We start from the raw sequence: 22,319 nt of genomic DNA, 5'->3' as shown, positions 1-22,319 counted from the left end.
TATTTATGAAATAAGTAATTTTGATATCGATTTTGCTTAAAGCAATTTTCTGCAAAGTTTATATCTTCTTGCAACTTCTAGATCTTAAAGCATCAACCAAAAGGAGACTTTCCCAGTGTTTTACCGCCCTGGATGGCGATCAATAAAAATTAAGAAGAGCAATGGCCTCAAATTACTACCTCGTGGCACAGCAGAAACTGCAGAAAAACCCCCAGACATTGATCTTCCAACTTTAGCAACCCATTGGTACCAGGTATGTTTTCATATTGTAGCGTTTTTACTGTTAGGTGTGAATTAAAACACTCGATGCACCAAAAAAAGTCAACCGATTTATTTTACATGTCCACGCTAAACACTATAACTTGAGACAATTTATTTATACCATATTTATTTATTAATATTTAAGTCAATTTTAAAAATCGCGCCAATATTCTGACTTAACCTGAACTCCTAGAACCTAACAGTTTTTATTATACAGAAGGAATAAAAATTAAAATTTATGAAAGCAAACTCTATTTTTTTTAATAACGTATAGTGGTGCTATGAACCAATTTTAACTATCAAATAGTTGTAGGGTCTTACAGTAGGTTTGAACAAAACAAAATTTTTATTTGAAATTCACTACAGAATAAAACTAATATTCGAAAACGAAATATAACCTTTTTTAACATGTAACTTTCTATGATACGGGATAAAAAGGCATCGCATATTTCCGTATTAGTGCATTGGCGTGAAATAATAGAAGAGCACATATTTATTGTGAAATATTTTTAGTTATTTAATTTAATTATTTAAAATTCACAAACTGTTAGTGACAAATATTTTTTCAAAAAATGATTCAACCGCTGATTAGTCCTCAAAGAATTCAAAATGATTTTTTTTTTCAAGAATTCTTGATATCACCCAAACATTTCAAGACATGGCTAACTTAGCTTAATAATCCGTTATGTTAAAATAACAATATAATGTTTTTTTAGTGCAGGTGTTAAGAGATGGGATGTAGTACTATGTACTGTAATGAATTTGGATTCATCACGTTCATAACACTTTAAAGATTATGTGAAAACCGGGTCTGCCGAATATGCTTCACAACTGTAAATAAATGCTTGATTTATCCCCACTTACTTAAAGAGTGGGAATACGAATAATTTACGTGTCCCCTATAAAGGATACTAGGTACTAATGTGTTAAGATCGACAAAAGCAGGGTTTACATTTATTGGTTAGTAAATGATCAGTAAATCGAAAGTAAAAGTCTTGATTAAAGCGGTGAATTTATATCTTTATTATGATGAAAGTTGACAGCTTAACTATAGAACTTTAATACATCATTCCAAAAGTACTGGCCTAAGGCGCTAGGCAGTTACTATTACAGTTATTATACATTCAAGTGGACATTATTTGTCCAAAATGTCCACTTGAATGTATTTTTGAAAATTCAACAAATATTTAAAAAATAATAACGGGTGGTATATCCTTTTGATTTTATAGTTTCTACCAACCTATTAGGTTGATCGATTCTTCGAGTTTCTTGGTAAAATCTATTTCAATATTGGATCATTCTTCTTGACATTTTGCTTTTAATTCTTCTTTGTTCAATATTTTATGTTTTTTTACTCTTTCCTGCAGTTCAGACCACAAATGTTCAATGGGGTTGACGTCTGGTGATTGGGGTGGAGTTTCCAGTACTTTTGGTACATTATACAATCTCCATTCTTTGCACCCTCGCGGTGTGCTTTGCGTCGTTGTCTGGTATATGTAATCGTTGCCAATTCCCATTTTCTCCGCACTTTGCTTTAAATTATTCTGTAATATATCCATATATAAACAAACCAATCCATAATTCCTTCAATAAAATGGAGCTGACTCACTCCATGCCATGACATACATCCCTATAGAACAGAATCACTTCCGTGTTTTACCGTAGGGATTAAGTTTTGGGATTGTAAGCTTCCCCGCACTTTCTGTACACTAAAGTTTCCTTCGATTTACCAAACAATTCAGTTTTTGTTTCGTCTGTAAATATCACATTTTTCCAATCATTTATATATTTTTGCCTAAATATCTTTGAGCAAACTCAAGGCATTTATTTCTGTTTTTCTTATTTATGAATGTCTTCTTTCTTGCTACCCTGGACCGTATATCCTGGCTTTTTAAAAATTTTCTTATGGTTGTTACATGAACAATCTTATGATCACTAGCTAAACTTTTCACTAAGTCTGTAGCACTCGCCTGCGGGTTTTTCTTCACTTTTTTAGGCATTTCTCGTTTCTCTCGAATGGCCAGTTTACTTTTTCTTCCTCTCCCTGGCAATATTTGTGTTGTACGAGTGGTTTCATATTTTTTATAATATTGTAACGAAATTCGGGAACACCTTTTTATTGTCAACATCAAAAACATTAACCTAACTCGCCTTGACTGTCGTTTAAATGTTTCCAAGGCAAAAACTGACTAAACAGTTAAAACGGAATGAATTGCCATGAACCGCGTCATTAAAAACCCGATGGAACAGTTTCGAAATATTTAGAATTATCTTCATTGTTTTTGCCGAAAGAGACCAATAATTTTAGGAGAATACTGACAGTTAAAGCAAGCAAGTATACAAATTCTAGAAAATTAGAACTACAGGGATTTACAATAATATAACCTAAATTGGGGCCAAAATGGGGCTCTCGAACACTTAATGAACTACTCAAAAACTAAACACTATAGATAAAAATAATAAACCAAAAGTAAGTAGAGCCATAAATAAACCCCACAAATCAATTTTACCTACAGAATAATAATAAAGTAGTACAAAAACTAGGAGAATAATTAACGTATTTACATTTTCATAATAATATATTAAACTGTTGAGCCACTTCTTGAAACTAATTTTCCTATTTCTCTTTGAGATTTTCCATCTTCATATAATTTTACAAATCTCTGATTTGATAATAAAATTAACATTTTTAAATTTACTAATGCTCTTTACGACAAACATTAACAAACTCTGTGCTAAATATCTTTTAGAATCTATATTTAGCAATTTTTGCAACCAAAAGAAAAGAGAATTCCATGGACATTATTACTGCAAATTGCTAATGGATGAATAATTTCGCTCGTCGAGATTTTATCAGATTATCTTATTTCTTCTAAAGGTTTTAAACAAGTTAAGAAAAAGCTGTATATTTATTTTTTGGGAAAGGGCCTACATATCTACTGACTTGCTTTTACATTTTTACTTAAGTACGAGGTAGCATTCTTGTATTACCTATCAAAAATTGTGGTGAACGAATAATAAATCTCCCGACTGTATGTTTCGTACGATGAATAGTGTTTTATTTTGTTTTTCCCCATATACAGAAATTATTTATCATCTATTTTTAGATTTTTTTGAAGTCGGATTTTTTCGGATAGTCTGCGTTAGGGATAGCGCGCACTAAGAACTAAATTGTTCGACAATAATTCGGTCCGATTAGGTGAGATTGGTCGCATTAACGAACTCAACTATTCATAATATAGTATACAAATAATTTTCGTCATTTCAAAAATGGATTTGGTAGAGGTAGCTTAGAACATTGAATACACTAGAATAAACATTTGCTGCTTTGGATTGAGCGCAACCTCTACGCAGGGGGCAGAGGGGATATTTTGTTGATAAACATGCTTAGTATTCCATGTTGTCAGTGATTACTCAATTTTAACAAGAGAAAATAAAGTGATATAATAAATTATTATAATTAGCAGAAACTGAGTTGCGTTCTTTATTATAAAGCAAAAGAAAGAATAAAACTCGTTTAATGACCAAAACTATTTTGTACTATATTTATATTAAACACTAATAATAATTAAAATTTTTAATTTGGATTCTTTAAATTAACAAATGTCGCGATAAAGGTATTTGGCCACTGCGCTCATTGTTTACTTTTGGATGGTGCACCTTTCGTACAGTATTATTATTAAAAGGATGTTTTGAGTGTTTTTAAAACTCTCTTTTTGCTGAAAAAATTATAAAGAAGTCTGAAGTGGGTCAGATATAATGCAAAAAAGGGAATTCAAATCGTTTCTTTCACTGGCGAGTTAGGTCTCAAAGGTGCCATACTTTTGCGTTATAATATTATTAAAGACGGCATATTTGTGAAGTATCTATTAAGTATTAAATACCAAAATATTAATAAAAATGTGTAGTTAAGTATATTATTAAAATCTAGCAAATTTATTGCTTATTCGAACCCGAAATGCCGCAAATTAATGTGTGCAAAAATGAAGGTAGTGTCTGGTCGATATCCAGCATATTTATAGTCAGCGGCCATTATTATTTAATCAATATAACGTTCGTATCTCCTGGAATTCCAAAACAGTTTTAATATTCTTTTGTCTAGATATTAACAATGGATAACTAAAGCTACAAACTAAGGATTTTTTGTAAAAATTAATTAAAATTACCATAGATTTCTCCAGGGTGAAATACCATTAAGGATAGTGAAATAAGAGACAAAGGACGCGTTTCGGTTGTTAAACCATTGGAAAGGAAAAAATTTGTAACTAAAATATAAAAGGCTGTTATTAAACTAATAAATTAATTAATAACATATGTGTCAATAAAAAATGTCTATAAAAGGGTTAAAAACAACGACATTACAATATATTAATCTAAAAACATTCCATCATACCATATTTACAAACAATAACGGATTTTGGTTTTAAAAAATTCCATATGGGTACTACATTATACATATGATACATATATGGATGGTCTGATCAAGGGGCTCACTAGAAAGGGACTGAAAATATTTTATTTAACTTTTTTCTAATCAAATTATCTATTAAAGACTTTTTGTATCCATTGTTAATTGCAATCTGATAGATAGTGTTCTGTTCTTTTAAGAATTCCAAAGGTGAAAGAGGGATCGTAAAGAGTCTATGAATTAATGCGTGAAAAGCTGCCAGTTTCTGTCCAAAGAAATGGTTCGATTATTGTTTTGTGTTGGTTTTCTATATATGGAGCTCTTACTTATCAATAGTTAGATCTAAAAAAATTAATTTATTATTGCACTTTATTTCCACCGTAAATTGAATTTTCGGATTTAAAGGGTTGAGAAAAACGTAAAATTCCGCTTTGGAGCCTGTCCAAATTAAAAAAGTATCATCTACAAATCGTTTCCATATTAACATCTTGTTGATAAGATTGTCTTGTGTGTTAAATAGTTTTTCTTCAAAAAGGTGGCATAATGATATCAGCCAGTAGGGGAGAAAAACCAGAACCCATTGGTGAACCATCCAACATTCTATAATAAATTAAATTAATAATAATCATTAAACTTAAAAAAATCTAAATTAAGGCACGCACGCAATAATTAATAGCACGCAAAGAAATAATTTCTGTCTTAGTTCTGGGTGTTTAGAGTTTAGATTTTGATGCTTATACAGGGTGTTCCAGCGAAAACGAAACAGAGGTATTTTTGGTATGAAAAAAAATTTTTCTTTACAAAAATCTCGAACACGTCGATTTTATTTTCGAGGGGGACAAGTTTTCCTTACCAAGACACCCTCATACCAGTAACCCTCTTCGAGGGGGTGGGATCACCCCTAAAATCTTAAATAGAAAGAGGGGTCGTGTGATACCTTATTTTAAAGGTCTTTTAATTCTGAATATAACTGCCAAATTTGAAGTGGCTAAAATTTTTTATCCGGATATGACAGCTTGTCAAAATTGTAGAAACAGCGAAAATGAAAAAGGTATTTTGAACTCTGTTTTGGATAATATTTTTAAAAGAATAAGGAAGTCCTAATTTCAAAGGGGTCACTTATTAATTAAGAGGCCACCCTAATACCTGGAACCCTTTACGAGGGGTTGAAAGCACCCCTTAAATCTTAAATAGAAAAAGGGGTCGTGTCATTCCTTATTTTGAAGGCCTTTTTACTCTGAATTTAAATGGTGACTTCTGAGTGACTGATGGATATCTTGTGGATATAAAAATAGCAAGAAATACAATCTTTACTGCCAGTAAAAGTGGAGAGATAAGAAATACCTACCCTTTTCCTTTTGTGTCTTTTAAATAAAACAAGTTTATTTAAATTACGTCAATTTATTAAATGTTCAAATTGTGCCCCGCCTACTTCCATGCAGGAATACAGGTTTTGCTCAAAACGATGCCTGACGTTTTGTAGAACTTCAGGTGTTATCATCTGACACTCATTTATAATTCTCTGGCGTAAGTCTTCTAGGGTGTCTGGTTGGGTAGCATAAACTTTTGTTTTTAAATGCCCCCATAAAAAAAATCTAATGGGGTTAAATCGGGTGACCTAGCTGCCCATTCCATAAAAGGTCCTCTCCTTCCAATCCAACGATCAGGAAATATCTCATCAAGATATTGCCTCACACCAGCAGCATAATGTGGAGGCGCTCCGTCTTGTTGGAAAACGACTTGATCATCATCAGAATGATTTCCGCCTTCCATTATTTCTACTATTCTTGGATATACGGCATTTTCCAAGAGATCTCGGTACATTTCTCCATTCAAATTTCCGGGCAGAAAAAATGGACCAACAATGGAGCCGCCCAAGATTCACAAAATTGCACTCGTCTGTCAAAATCGTCCTCATTCAGTTCTTGCACCAGATGAATTTTGTAAGCATGGAATTTATTATGCTTAAGTATCCTATGAACACTACTTTTGCTTACTCCTGTACTCGTCGCCAATTTTCGGATACTTATTCCTGGCTCGGCATGAAGTTGACCTAGGACAGTTATTTGGATTGCTTCATTGACAACAACAGCATTTTGAACCTCACGATTTTTATTTAAGACACTGCCAGATTCCCTAAATTTAGCAACTATTTCTAGAACGTATTTTCTGTTGACTCGTTTTTCTGGATGAAGGTCATTAAATTCTTGTACCGTTCTATTGGCACAATTGTTATGCCGAAAGAAAAACTCTATCATCTGAACCCTCTCTGCAGTAGAATAAACCATTGCTAACAGTGTTTCAACACGTAAAAGACTGGGTAATAATTTAAAACTATTTAAATAAATGCTGCTTTATGAAAAAAGTACCAATGATATTTAGCAAGCTAAATAAATTTTTCAGATACTTGTGTTTGCATTTTATTTGGTATTTTGTTTTTATTTATGATATGCTGATAAGGTGTAATAACAATAATATTAACAATACTAATAAATTTTTAATCGTTAAGGTTTAGGTTAAAGGTTTATTTAAAGCATTTTTTCCAGAATTTTATTTGGCTTTCATATCCAGAAGAAATCCATCAGTCACTCAGAAGTCACCATTTAAATTTAAAGTGAAAACGCTTTCAACATAAGGTATAACACGATCCCTCTTTCTGTTTAAGATTTAAGGGGTGCTTTCAACCCCTCGTAAAGGATTCCAGGTATTAGGTGGCCTCTTAATTAATAAGTGACCCCTTCGAAAATAGGATTTCCTTGTTCTTTTAAAAATATTATCCAAAAAAGAGTCCATAATACCTTTTTCATTTTCGCTATTTCCGCAATTTTGACAAGCTGTTTTATCCAGAGAAATAATTTTAGCCACTTAAAATTTGGCAGTTATATTCAGAATTAAAAGACCTTTAAAATAAGGTATCATACGACCCCTCTTTCCATTTAGGATTCTAGGGGTGATTCCACCCCCTCGAAGGGGGTTGCTGGTATGAGGGTGCCTTGGTAAGGAAAAGTTGTCCCCCTCAAAAATAAAATCGACGTGTCCGAGATTTTTGAAAAAAAAATTTTTTTTCATACCGGAAATAGCTCTGTTTCGTTTTCGCTGGGACACCCTGTATAAACCATTTTCTATTATAGCTATTACTTCGTTTCTAGGTATGCTGGGAAAAAGATTAACTATGTTAAAGGAGACAAGAAAATAATTGTCTGGCAAAGAAATTGTTTTAAGATCGTCAATTAGCTCATAAGTGTTTTAAATGCTAAATTGACTAGAAAACGACAATGCATTTTTTAAGCAATATTTTAGCCAAATAGCTAAATAATAGGCAGCTGAGTTTATAAAACTAACAACTGGTCTAAGTGGAAAGTTATTTCTGTGAATTTTTACCATACCATATAATAATTATAATTCTTGAAAGGTGTTTTTAGAACTTAATAGTTTTTTCATATTGGTAGTATATGTCGTATTAGGATCTTTAATTAACCCCTCAAAATTTTTGCTAGATGAAATAAAATGTAATACTTTATTTTGATAATCCTTTTTATCTAGAATAACCAAACAATTGCCCTTATCTGCTTTTCCCAAAACTAAGTCACAAGTTTTAATCTTTCGTTTAATTGAAAAAAGTGTTTTTGAATCTTCGTGGCATTTTTCTGTGTATCTCTTATGTGACTTGAAAAGTGGCAACATCCGATACGTGCATTGTAAACATAGAGGTATTCAACGTTGCCAAGTTGCTTTTTTTATTAATATTTTAATTATTTGACTGGGTTCATCCCATTACAAGCCAACTAGGTTACTAAACGGTCAATTTCACAAGCTGGATGAGGATTTAAAGTTGTACCCTAATAAATTTTTCAGCTTTTACAGAAGGAGCATTGGAAGTTTTGACGAACTGTTAAAAATTATTGGACTTTCAAGTTACTATAAGCTATCAAGATACAAAATTCAGAAATTGCATCTCACCTGATAGAAGACTCCTCTGTTGCATTAAGGTAAGGAAATATGTTGAGCAAAGTATTCATTTATTCAATAACATATTTTTGTGACGAAACATCGCTCTCACAATAACATATATTAACACAATAACAAATATTCTCACAATAACAAATTAAAGGTAAAAGTTAAATCATAGAAACATGTAGCTACTGTGATTCATAGTGTTCTGATTGTGAACTTTGTGCTAGTGTATCGTTGGTTGATGTTAGAATGGAGGATGCGGTGTATGAGCAAGCACCTAAACGAGCTATTCTTCTGAGATATTTATTGGTAATTAAATATTTCTATAATTATAGTTATTTCTCGAGGGATCTGAGTAGCTATGATGGTACTCTAATATTTGTACATAAAAGTAGTATTTTGCAGAGATGTGTAGTGCAAGTTACTCACTGGACCAGATGAAATTGCAGGCACTGAAGGCTGCGCTTTTCAAAGGACATCTAAAAATTCCATCTTGACTTGTAATTTTTTGTTATCATTAAGCTTCTTAAATGCTGGGATCAGTGATAATAGAAAACTTTTATCCTCGTCAATCTCGCCACTATTGTGCTGCTTGAGGATTTCGAGTAAAGATTCTCCATAAGACATTTTAGTCTTCTTAGTTTTCTTTGATCGACTGTCTGACTTTGACTTTCGTTGGAAGTTTCCGTCTGAGCAAACCCTTCACCTTCGTCATCTTTATTTGGATCGACCGGTGAAGATATATCATTCGCCTTTTTCCTGTAGTTTATGGTCGGAAGAAAAAAGAGTATATTATATATATATAAAAAGGCGAATGATATATCTTCGATATATATATGAATCCTATGGAAGCAAAACCCGACAAATTTACTTTTGGTCAAAAACGAGATTATTGTTTTGAACTGTTTAGATAATAAAAATCTGCAGATTTAACGTTGAAATTTAAAGTAGAATATTTTCAAAATCCGCCAAATCCTAATGTCAAATCCAACGCGTCGTAACAAAAACCGACAAATCCATTTCGACCAATCACGGCGCTCCCGGCGTCCACATAACAAATTACGTTATATTTTACGCACGAATTTTTTACGATGTTTGTTAGTATAACGTTGTTCACGGACTCGAACATTAGTATTTTGTACTTTTATTTAATTATTGCAAATTTTTTTATTAAATAATAAGTTTTAGGTGCCTAAAACTCTTATGAAATGGAATTGACAGAGTCAATAAAACCTACGACGCCTCTCTATGCAAGGAAAAGAGTGGCTAAACCAGAAAGGAGAAAACGTAAAGTAAAGTAAAGAGAAAACGAGAGCAAAATAAGAGGTAAGTTTTTTTTTAACTTATTGACAGTGTTTTGCATAATATTCAATATTCTAGATACAAGAATAAAAGTTTGCCGGAGTATCCAAATGTAAACACGTGACAAAATCGTATCGTTGCAGTTCATTGTCAATGTACGATGTTTCAAATTTTCATAAAACTTTTTATGTTCACAAAACTAAAATAGATTAGAGATATTAAACGCAAAAGGAGCCAAAATGAAAAGGGCGCGTCTAAAAGAAGTTTTTCAGTTGTTTATAATATTCCCAAGGCCAATAGTTTAAAACTGGTTCCAGTTTGCAGGAATGCATTTACTAAAATTTTGGCAGTTGGTAAAGATCGGATTAAAGAGGTTTAAAGAATCCGGGAAAATGGCGTCTGAAACAAGGGGTCGCGACAGAATTTCTGGAAAATATGGTGCGAAAATAGAGTCAGTAATGAAATTCATTGAAAGTTTTAAGGTAATTGAGTCTTATTATTGGCAAAACAGAACTAACCGCGAATATTTACCTTCAACACTTAGTATTTCAAAGATGTGGAGACTATACTGTCAAAAAATGAACGAAATACCAACCCTCCTTGTTAAAAAAAGTTATGTTGCAATGATATTTAATACCAATTACAACATTGGCTTTGGTTCACCCCGCACTGATGTGTGTTCCGTGCGTCTCCAATTAACAGAAGAAATAAAAAATTAGAAAAACGAAAATAAAAAAAATAAACTAATGACGGAAAGACATGTACATAAATTACGCGCCAAGGCTTTCTTTGACCATTTAAAAGAAGAAAAACCTGAACTAATTACAATATCATTTGATTGCCAGAAGAATCAGGTCCTACCAAAGATTCCTGACCAATCAGACAGCGGCTAATTCCTAGCCGCCAGCTTTATATTTACAATTTTACCATTGTTACTGGCAGTTCACACTCACCCCTCACTAAAAATAATGTGTCAATTTATGCTTGGACTGAAGACGAATACCATAAGGGATCAAATGAAATAGCAAGTGCTGTATTTTACAAACTTTGTCAACTAGGAATAAAAAAGTAAGACTTGTTGCTGACGGATGTGCAGATCAGAATAAAAACTCTACTTTAATTCTAATGTGTACCATGTGGCTTAGTGAGAAGGCTCCTCAGTCAGTCTCGAAATTATAAATTATCTTTCCAGTTGTTGGGAATTCTTTTCTCCCTGCATATCGTGTGTTCGCTCGAATTGAAAAAAAATATAAAAAAAGAAGAAGTCTTAGTCTCTGTACAACAGTACCTAAATATTTTTCCTGATCAAGTCTGGACTACGCGCAGGCCAAAGCAAAGGTCCCCATGGGAGCTTGAGCCCTAGCCCCTTCCGGAGGAGAAAATCTAATAAATTTCAAGATATGTATCTGTTTTGGCTCATTATTGTTTTATCAAACACTTTAGGTCCAGAATACAATATGCTTTTACTCCAATAATCTTTTCTACGAGGACATTTAGTGAGTTCTGTGGGAAAATAAAGTGCAATAAAAATATACATTTCCTCTTTTTCAAGCTTCTTCCATTGAAGATCAAATTCAGTATTTGAATTATTTTTCCCGAAATATATTTTTGCTGGTCCATTCGCAAAATTTGGACACAATATTTGGGCTCATAAAACACTCAAGGGAATTCACTGGGTTTTTAGATTCTTGCCAATCAATTGCAGGATTAAAATCGTAGTCAGAAGAAAAACCACTTACTGGTTCAGGTAGTTGATCGGAAATGGATCACCTAAAACTTGCCAGTCGTCCATAAACACATTTTCAATTTCTTCGTCTTCGTCAGTGTTCGAATAAGGATCCGAGTCACTTATCATCAAATTATCACTCATTTGGTAGTCCAAATCATCACTATCGCTTACAGAATGATTGTCCACGTTCATAATGTCCTTTGTAAGGTGTTAGTACAATATCAAAGACAAAAGTATGCAGAACAACGTTAAAAACTAACATTCCCGCCAAATATTATAAAACGCACTAATTCAGGCGTATACCAGCGAGGCTAATTCGAAACTAACAAAAACAACAAATGTATGAAACTTTGTGAACCGGTTTATTTTGGGATAAAATATTATATCCTACACCAGACGAAATAATATAGTAATACTCGTATTACCGTCATATAAAATCTATTTGCAAGCAAATAGGGACGATATCCATATGTGGATAACTTGGTACGTGCCGGCCTTAATAGAAATATCGAAATAGTGGATACCTGGAGTGGAAAGGGGTTAAAGTCTGTTGTGTACTTTAGAATTATGTTTGACAGAAGGATGAAATACAATTTGAAGACACTTTGTACACGTGTCCTTTTGAAAATCTTCCTACTCGTAATATCCGAGGTACAGGAACAGGTCTGCGGGTACGGGATTTCTTTGCTAGCTATTTCACTTCACTATCAGGATTTATTCCTTGGCAGTATGATAAAATTTGAAGTGTATTGATTGCGTAAGATTATTTATTACAAAATAAGACTAGTTATCTTATATGGGGTGGAAACTTGTGCCTCATATTCTTCAGTTGAATGAAATTTGTACTATAGTCAAAATCGCTCTTATCGTGCGGGTGTATTGGATTATCAACGACAAACTTTTGTAGTTACGTCTCATTTCAATTTGCGCAACAACGTTTAACTACAACGCATCAGATAAACGAAACAGATATATGCAGCGTTAATGTATCAAAAGAAGATAAAATGATAAATGTTAGTGGTTCTAAAACAATTACTTTCATAACAAACATGCCTGTCTCGTTTCGATTGACGGATGACATTATTTGTTACAAGATAATTTAAATTTCAAATTATGGAAAAGAAAAAGCCTTTTTGTGGATTTCTAAATCCTCAAGCCAAAAAAATGGTACTTAATGTTATTAATTACTTCGAGAACGAAAAAGAAAATAAAGGGTTGCCTAAGAATGTACAAAAAGAAGTAGCTAAAGCGCTTGGAATTAGTTTAAGAATGGTGCAAAAGGTTGTATATGAAAACAAGAACGATCTTATTCCCAAGAAGGAAAAAAAGTGTATAAGGAAGAAGCCGAAGACTGAAGATTTAAGTGAATGTGTAAAAATGGAAGTAAGGGATAGGATTTATGAACTATATAGGCTAAAAACAAATATAACGCTGCCATTTCTGAGGGATGTTTTAAAGCAACGCGGCACTTTGGAAATTGGACTTTCTGCTTTATCAAAATTAATTAAAAGCATAGATTTTCGCTATAAAAAAGACTGCAATAGAAGATATTTGTGTGAACTACCAAATATTGTGAGCCAACGAATAGGATTTTTAAGACAATATACACAAAATAAAAATTAAAGTTAAGGGAAGTGGTATTCTTAGATGAAACTTGGATATTTTCAAACAGGAGTGGAATAAAATCTTGGCAAGATGAATCTGTGAAAAGTGTGAAAAGAAAAAAAGGATGTGGTCAGGGAAAACGATTTATTAATTTACACGCCGGGTCTTCAACGGGATTCGTTCCCGGTTGAAGTTTAATTTTTTCTTCTAAGTCTAAAAGTATGGATTATCATGACAATATGAATTGCGAAATGTTTGGAAAATGGTTAAAGGAACAGTTAATACCGAACTTGCAAGAACCTTCCTTAATAGTATTAGACAATGCGTCGTATCATTCAAGAATTTTGAATAAACAACCAAATGGAAGTTATAGAAAAAGCGAAATTTATGAATGGTTAGTAAAAGAAAATCAGAATCCCTTGCCATATATGCTAAAATCCGAACTTCTTTCAATTGCAAAATCGCTGAAAAGACCAAAAATCTACGCTGTTGACGAAATAGTACGTGAATATGGCCATGAAGTTTTAAGATTGCCACCATACAATAACACCTCTACAAAAGGACAAAGCGCTCCAAAAAATGTTGCTCGTGACGTCACACGTTTGGGCCATGCACTTCTGGTTGATTTTCGCGTGAATTCAGCTGTTGACGCTGCCGTTGTTCGTCCACGGAAGACTGCCTGCAACGCTGCCAGACTTTGCAGATTGCCGTGAACGTTAGGATGCTCTATTACTATCTTAAAACAATTAAATCTATATCTTTAACTGCTCTTACTTTACAATTTAGTTAAAAAAAAAGAGTGCATCCTTATTTCTCTTTTTATAATTTAAACTTCCATTTTTTCAAATTTTATCATTTATCTAATACCACAGATGTAAATAGCTACTTGCCAATAGGAGTTCTTTCTATATAAATCTGACAACGGCACATCTACTAGTTGTGCCACCTGACGAAACGAGAGGTTAGGTTGTTTATATTTATGTTCTGTGGTTGCCGGTATTTCTGACGAGGTCCGCAGTAAACATTAGCTCATTTTTGTGTTTTTTTCTAAAATCGGAACTGTTTATTTCCGCGAAACGTGTATGTTTTATTTATGTAAACTCTTCGCGTACTTTTAAATCGCAAAATCGTAATTTCGGACTAGAAAAATCCTCGGAAAAACCGGTTCTCGGTGGCGGTTTTATTTGTTTATATCAGACTTTAATACTTAAGTTCGTGTTTAATTTAATGTTTTTCTCCTAGTTCGGCTTGTAGTTAATACCAGAGTGTAAATATGCCTTAAATGTGTTGTGTTCCGGGTTGTAACGGAAACTATAAAAACGGACCTAAAGTGCATGTCTTCGGTTTTCCTAAGGATACAAATCTAAGGGGAAAATGGGTAAAAGCCATACACAGAGATGACTTTGAGCCCACAAACAACACCTAAGTATGTGAAGCTCATTTTCCTGAAGGTAGTATAATAAAGAGTACTTTATTATACATTTTATTATACATATTAAGTTCAAGATTCCAACACAGGTAAAAATTTTTACAATAGAATTACTAAAACCACGGCTGAAACTTTTGAAACTTTTTTATATAGCGAGCCAGTTTGTGTTTTAACATCAAAATTTAAAACTCCATATACTTCCCTTCATATAGTTTAGATGATTTATATGCAATACTTGAAGCAATAGACCTTACTATTATTACCCTGCCTTTGGAGGAAAATGTTACCAATAATGACAACCCCGACTGTGACTTAAATCCAAATACTGCTATACCGAGACTGCTACCAATACCCTTGGCAATACTATTCTCGATCATGCCAAACCATCAAATGACATTAATAAAATGAAAGGTGTGTTCGATTTTGTGTCAAACATACTAAAAAGTTTTAAAAACATTGAAGACAACAAAATAGTGCATTCTTTAGATTTTATTTGTGAACAATTAGCTTTGCTTACAACTGTAAAGGAAAGGTACAGATATTCAAGTAGTACAATAATTTTGACTTCTATAATCTATACTATTAGTCGTCATGCGTACAAGTATTTAACAGATTATGGATCCCTAATTTTACCACATCCTCAAACTATAATGGGTATTTGTAACAAACACATGACCGATCCCCACATAGATGAAAAAAAAATGTTTTTAACTTATGCCCGAAATGTGTTTAGTTTACTAAAGGATCATGAGAGATTTGTGACACTACTTTTTGATGAAATTCATATTGACCCTTACATGGACTATAAAGGCGGTAATATCACTGGAACATCAGTCAATAATAAGTCTCTAGCTTTAACGGCATTTACTTTTATGATTACAAGTGTGTATTCCAGCTTTAAGAAAGTAGTTCACATAGCTCCCATCTCCAAAATTACATCACACATACTTTATAATTTTATTAAGACAATTATTGAAAATTTAGAGGAGATTGGGTACAGAGTTTTTTAATAGTGTGATAATAATGCCATTAGTCATTTTTCAACTGCAGACCAACTTAGCATTGTTTATCCTCATCCCATAGATAATCAGAGACCATTATTTTACCTATTTGACACAGTTCACTTACTTAAATGTGTATTTAATAATTGGCTTAACTCTAAACTAGACCAAAAATTTTATTTTCCTGATTTTGACACCTCGAAGAAAAAATGTGCTTCTTTTTCTGCAATTAAAAAATTACATGAACTGGAGTATGATAAACTTTTTAAGCTTTTAAAGTCAATATATGTATTTGTGTGTATATAACATAACATTTTTTACCACTTGGTGGTATAAAAAAATACCTAAATACATATGTTGAATTTTGGCGCAGATGTAGAGGAGTTGGGAGTCTGCATTTAATATTACACCATAATATTTAACCTGACATTCAACCAGAACTAAAACATACCTTTGAATGTGTCCTGAACTCTATTCTATTCCTAGCATTTTTTAAAATAAGCCAAATATTGAGATATTAGCATATGAATCCCTTGGTTTTTAAAAATCGGTGGCCCACATCGATGACGTCACGCGCCAAGCACTAAGGCCTTGTCTTTGAGTGGGTGTTGCACCATACCATTGTCAGTTTAATGCCATTGAGCTTATATGGGCAGGGTCAAAATCTCATTATGAGAAGCATGTGGGTGCTGGGCTTAGATCTGACCAGGTTGACGCTGTTTGGAATGAGGCATTGAATCACATCACAAAGGAGTATTGGCGGAAATCAGTGGATCACACAGAAAACATTATTAGAACCTGGTGGAAGAGAGAAAAAGTACTCGATATCCAAGTTGAACCATTGATCATTGCTCCATTTGAAGAAGATTCGGAAAATGACGAAAAGGTTATCCGACTCTGTTAGTTATAATGATAGTTATAATTAGTTTCTTTTTTTAGTCAAATTTGTTACTTCATTTTTACACATTCACTTAAATCTTCAGTCTTCGGCTTCCTCCTTTTACACTTTGTTTCTTGCTTGGAAATAAGATTGTTCTTGTTTTCATATAGAACCTTTTGCACCATTCTTAAACTTATTCCAAGCGCTTTAGCTACTTCTTCTTGTACATTCTAAGCAATCCCTTATTTTCTTTTTCGTTATCAAAATAATTAGTTTTCTTTTTGCATTTCGTTTATTATTTAGGTATGATTAAAAAGTACAAAAAAATTTTTTTTAAACAAAGCTAAGTAAATAAATTGGTGGATGCGCTGGGAGATAGATATGCCCGGCGCATTTTCCATTTTTTTTTTAGTAATTTTTTATCTTTTTTTGACTTTTAACTGATATAAAAGACAAGATAACACAACTTTTTAAATTTTCTGTGCATCAACGTATAAATTGGGTCGAACGACAAATAATAAATCATAAAATTAAAATGTCATTTTAAAAGTGAGATTGTAACATGAACTTGCCTTTAAACAAAGAAAGTAGTTTTCTGGTCTCTGACTGCACTGCATCACACACAATACAAATTAATTGTTTGTCATTATACCAAAATGTATAGTTTCCCAATAATTATTACAAAAAAACACAATCACACATAAACAAAGAAGAAGACAAGATCAAATAATCGTTAAAAATTAGACGTTGTGCCCTGAAATCGACAAATTAGTATGTTATGCACATACATAGATAGGGTCATGCTATATCGTATACTAATTTCTCAAAAATTTAGGTAACAATCATTTTTAAATGAAATACGTACAATTTTAATGAAAGGCTAGGGAGGCATTTTTGCTCTCATAAAAAAATGTAAAATGCTTAGATTTGGATAGTATTGCGTAAAGAAAAATTGTTATTGAGAATTCCGTCTATTTCGGACAATTTTTCAAAAAAGAAAAGTAACTACAGTGAGGTCTCGATAATCCGGATCAATAAAAACAACGCTGATCCGGATTAGCAAAAAATCCGGATTACCGAAACACTATGTTGAAATTGAGGATATTGTTATATTAATTATGTTATATTGTTATATAATATTAACCTATTATAATTATTAAATTAAAAACATGGAAATGGTGTTTTATCAAATTTTCTTTATTTAAAATAAAACAAACACATTCTTTATAACGAATAGAAAATTATTGGGTAATATACATATAAATACATATGTATGTATGTACATAACGTACTTAAATGCAGCCATAACACATACAGTAGGTCAATTTTTTTATGACAATAACATTAGTTTGGGTTAGTAAAAAAATGTGTAATTTGGGTCTGCCTACAGGTTTTTAAATTTTTTATCACTGCTGTTTCTCTCAGCCTCCTTAAGGTGACAAGTTCTGGCAGTTCCACGTCATTTTCTTCCGCCCATTGCAGACACACATTGAAACTCTTAACTGCATCCTGATGCTTCACAGTATTTTTAAGTTCAGGAACAATTTCCACCTCTTCTTCTGAATTCTCACCACTTGCTAAGTCTGGAACTAGCTCCTCATCTGCATCAATCCACTGATTTACATCCAAATGTATAAATGAAGTTTCTTTTCCTCCTAGTTGATTAAGCATGCCAGATATATTATCTTGAATGTTATCGGTTAAGTTTTGTTGGCCAATTTTTTCCTTCAATACACTTAGTGGCATCAAATCGTCGGAATCATACTCTGTATCAGATGAAACAGCTTGGGTGGTTTTTGATAAAATATTGCGCCAGCATTTTTCTATGGTCTTTGAAGGAATTTTGCTCCACGCATCATTTAAAATAAACATAGCATCTTTAAGAGTCACTGACTTTAAGCTTTTGGTAATGTCTTGTTCATCTGAAGAAATAATGGTAGCCAAAATACTATTGCGGTAATGCATCTTTGTTAAACGGACAACATTTTGGTTGGATTAATGCTGTGCAGTTGGGAGGCAAAAACATTGTCACTATATTTCCATCTTCACTAACTAATTCTTCTTTTGTTGCATGAGAAGGCGCATTATCAACAATCAACAAAGCCCTTTCTTCCAGGTTTCGACTTTGTAGAAAAGTTTTCACTTGGTTTACAAACGATTCGTGAAACCATTGTTTAAATAAAGCAGATGTCATCCAAGAGTTCTTAGTTGACGTGTATTCAAGTGGAATCTGAACATTCTTAAATGATCTAGGGTTCTTAGCCTTTCCAATAACTAACAAGTTTAGTTTGTGGCTATCATCTCCATTGGTACATACCAAAAAAGTTATTCTTTCTTTACAAATTTTTCGGCCTGGGGCAGATTTTTCTTTAATATGTGCCAACGTTCGGTCAGGCAACATTTTCCAAAATAGTGCTGATTCATCAGCATTGTAAATTTGCCGGGGCGATAAATTAAGTTCTTTAATCTTATCTTGGAGCTCTACTAAAAATGGCTCAACGGCTTCTGGGTTATTGCTTAGTTTTTCGCCACTCACTTTTAGACAACGCAAGCCATGTCGCTTTTTAAAATTTGTTAGCCACCCTCTACTTGCAAGAAATTTGTTATCCATAATGTTTTTGATAAAGCTGTTTAGCCTTTTCGGATAGTATATCTGAGGTTATAACAGCATGCCTCTGCCTTTGAATTAAAAACCAATTCCGTAAATACAAAAAAAAAACAACTTGAAAAACCCCCCACATATAAACATGCATGCAATTTATCTTTTATCATAAAAACTCGTCCATGCAAGTCAAAACTTTTAAAATAAAATGTCATGCGTCCACATTTTTATCTGTCACACAACTTTATCTCTCAGAAAAAAAAAACAATAAAAACTTACTCTTCTATCTTATCAGAATGCTTCTTGATGTCTGATATTGTCGATGTTCCAACGTTATATTCCATAGCTAAATTTTTAGCTATATATTCTTTCTTTTGAACTATATCATATTTCTGCTGAATAGTTAAAGCCACGTGTTTCAGTTTTGGAGCCATCCCTACACTATCCTATACACGTAATGGTCAAGCGACTAATAACAAGTAATAAGCTGGAATAAAGCGTTCCTTGCTACAATCATGCGAGCAAAATAATCCAATCACAGCCGCTGAAAAAGCATCGTTCGCGATCCGGATAACCAAATCATATAAAATCCGGATTACAAAGTACATAATTGGAAAAATTCTTGATTCGGATAACCGAGGAATCCGGATTATCGCAATTCGGTTTATCGAAACCTCACTGTATTATGTCTGGCAACTTAGCAGAATATCGGGGATTCTAGGCATATACCGTATACCGTATAGGGCTTTATACTTATAGGCTTTTTCACGTCATGAAAGGAAATAACCAACGTATGTTTTACATGTCGAATCTCGGATACGTAGTATTCCGCAGACATTTTTACGACGTTAAAGGCATCACGTCAGTTAATAATTATGATCTAAGGTGTATACGCGGCTTTAATATGTCACATGACGGCGTCAATGTATTGTCAAACTCTCAAGGAAATAACATTTTGGCAGCCACTGATTTTTCAATTTGATTCATATTACGTGGTGACCTTTGAACGAAGGCGACTATATCGCCTACCTTCATTTTTTTTCTCCTGTGGAGTAAGTTCATTCCAGTTTGGCACCACTGCTTCACCCACTTCCTGCCAGAGTTTTTTTTTTTACATTCCTATCGCTATATTCATTTCTAGCTTTATCGTATAAAGGGGGTTTTTCTTCTATAAGTACAATAAATTTCTGGGTCCATCACGGAAAACACCACTGACTGATCGAATCAACATCGATCTGAACGACGCACAGTAGATCGAGGTATAGGGCTACAGCAGCTATAAATCCAAAAATTGCCTTATGAAGTGTTTTGTGACGCAGATAATTTATTTATAGCGAAAAGATAATTTTCTAAAGTTTTTTCTGCAAAAATTATGTGTTCAGCAATGTGTCACCTAATAATAGTAAAAGTATTTACTTATACAGTAAGTTTTTTTTAGTAATACTCCTGGTGCATCTGGTGATCACCAAAAAATATTTTCGATGGATAAGCACCACCCTCTCCCAAACCTCAAAGGGTACTTCCCCTTAAATAGTTTTGGGAAATTTTTGTTTTTGGTAAACGTTAGCAAATCTAGTTTAAAGAGATATAATTTAATAATTAAAAAAAAGGCTTTTTTAGGCCCTTCTTAATAAAGCAATGTTTTTTGCTCTACTTAATAAACTTAAAACAAAATTAAAATGATTCTGCATAAATCAAAAGTTTGACAGAGTAATTGATAATAATCCCTATTTTAAGCATATTTTAAAGGAATTGAATATTATCTTTTAGCGTCGTATGTGAATAATCTGCATTTTTTTTCTCTTAATCTATTCGTTTCAAAGTACTCTTTCTGCTTAAATTTTAAAATATTGCAAAATCGGAAATACTTAGAGTCGACAAAACTTCAGGTCCTGGATTGCTTCAACCCTCTTTCCCATATAAAAATAATTTTCTGTAGTTTGCTTATATTTGTAGGTGAATGTCCCTGTAGCTGCTTTTTGTATTTAGGCATGTAGTACAGATGCTGTTTCACTCTATTTTATAGGTAATTTACCTTACCCAACACCCCTATTCACTCCCGGGTCCCGTAAGCTTCTAGGGTAAAAAAAACACTTGTTAAAACAGCGCCGATAGTTTTGTGTTCTATAAAGATGCTAGAAAAGTCGTATGTAGAGAAATTTTCCTATAGCAGTAAAATAGCAGAATATCATTTTTTTATTTGTTACTAAAATTAGTATCTTAAATTATTTTCAGTCTATTAAACACCCAAATTCACTTTCGCAGTTTTTTAGGCATTTTATTTTTATGCAATATTTAAAGTAAAATATTTAAAATGCAAGGATTTAAATAAAGTTTTTTTATTGCCTTCAAAAAAATTTAAAAATAGCGCACACCAATGAAGCGACCATATTTTTGTCCCGTCTGAACTATTAATTATTATTCTCTTCTATTAATAATTATTCTCCGCAAACGCAGGTATCATTTTCGGCTTGTGAAAGTTCATTCAACATTCTGCCTCTTATTTAATAATAATGGGATAAACTAATAAAAGGTTACTACTGGATTTTGTGTTTTAATTTTTCAACCCTTATAGTTTCAATACTTTATTTGGCTACTGGATTGAGGAAATATAAGTGACGAGATCAATAGGGAGAATATACATATAAATGGAATGGAGGATAGTTTTCTACGACACCTAGAAACCAATTGGATGTAACAGAAAATCAAATGCTTCGGTTTCAGGATTTTCCCATTAATTTTTATTGTGCTTTAATTTTGTACTTTGTCACTATTTTTGTGGCGAATTTATGGAGCATAACAAGAGCGTTAACAATATAATTTTTCAGCAAAGTGAAACCCGCTACTTTATTAGAACTTTAATAGAAGCTGCTTTAATAGAAATACAAAATCGAAGCGTTAAAGAATTGTTTGTCTCTTACGCTTTCCTATCTAAAATGCACGCTCTTGAAAATTTAAACCAACTTGAAATAGTGAGTCTGATTTCATTAATAAGGTCATCACTGCAGTATTATGTTTATTAGTTTATACAAAGCCAAAACACCAGCTTTCAAAGTGCAAGATCCTGAATTGAGTAAGGCATCTTTGCAGAAGCACTTTGTAAGATGTGTTATTAGGTATTATAATAGGTGATGACTTTCTTTTTGAT

General features: G+C 32.8%; 1 long non-coding RNA gene across 2 annotated transcripts in view; it reads left to right on the top strand.

Moving 5' to 3' along the window:
• Window positions 1–21,716, top strand: part of LOC126747836 (uncharacterized) — a 33,801-nt gene extending 12,085 nt beyond the window's left edge. Inside the window, exons 2-5 of one of the 2 annotated variants that reach the window (XR_007664431.1) lie at window positions 82–253; window positions 8,525–8,658; window positions 9,812–9,949; window positions 10,004–21,716. This is a non-coding gene — a long non-coding RNA (uncharacterized LOC126747836). Of the gene's footprint in view, window positions 1–81; window positions 254–8,524; window positions 8,659–9,805; window positions 9,950–10,003 lie in introns of both variants that reach the window. The other variant, XR_007664430.1, reaches the window with a different exon arrangement.
• The last annotated feature ends 603 nt before the right edge of the window (window positions 21,717–22,319 follow it).

This window comes from Anthonomus grandis, chromosome 20 (genome assembly GCF_022605725.1).
Source record: "Anthonomus grandis grandis chromosome 20, icAntGran1.3, whole genome shotgun sequence".
NCBI classification, from domain to species: domain Eukaryota; kingdom Metazoa; phylum Arthropoda; class Insecta; order Coleoptera; family Curculionidae; genus Anthonomus; species Anthonomus grandis.
Note: the sequence above shows the minus strand (reverse complement) of the source record. Positions and strands in the feature narration are given on the sequence as shown.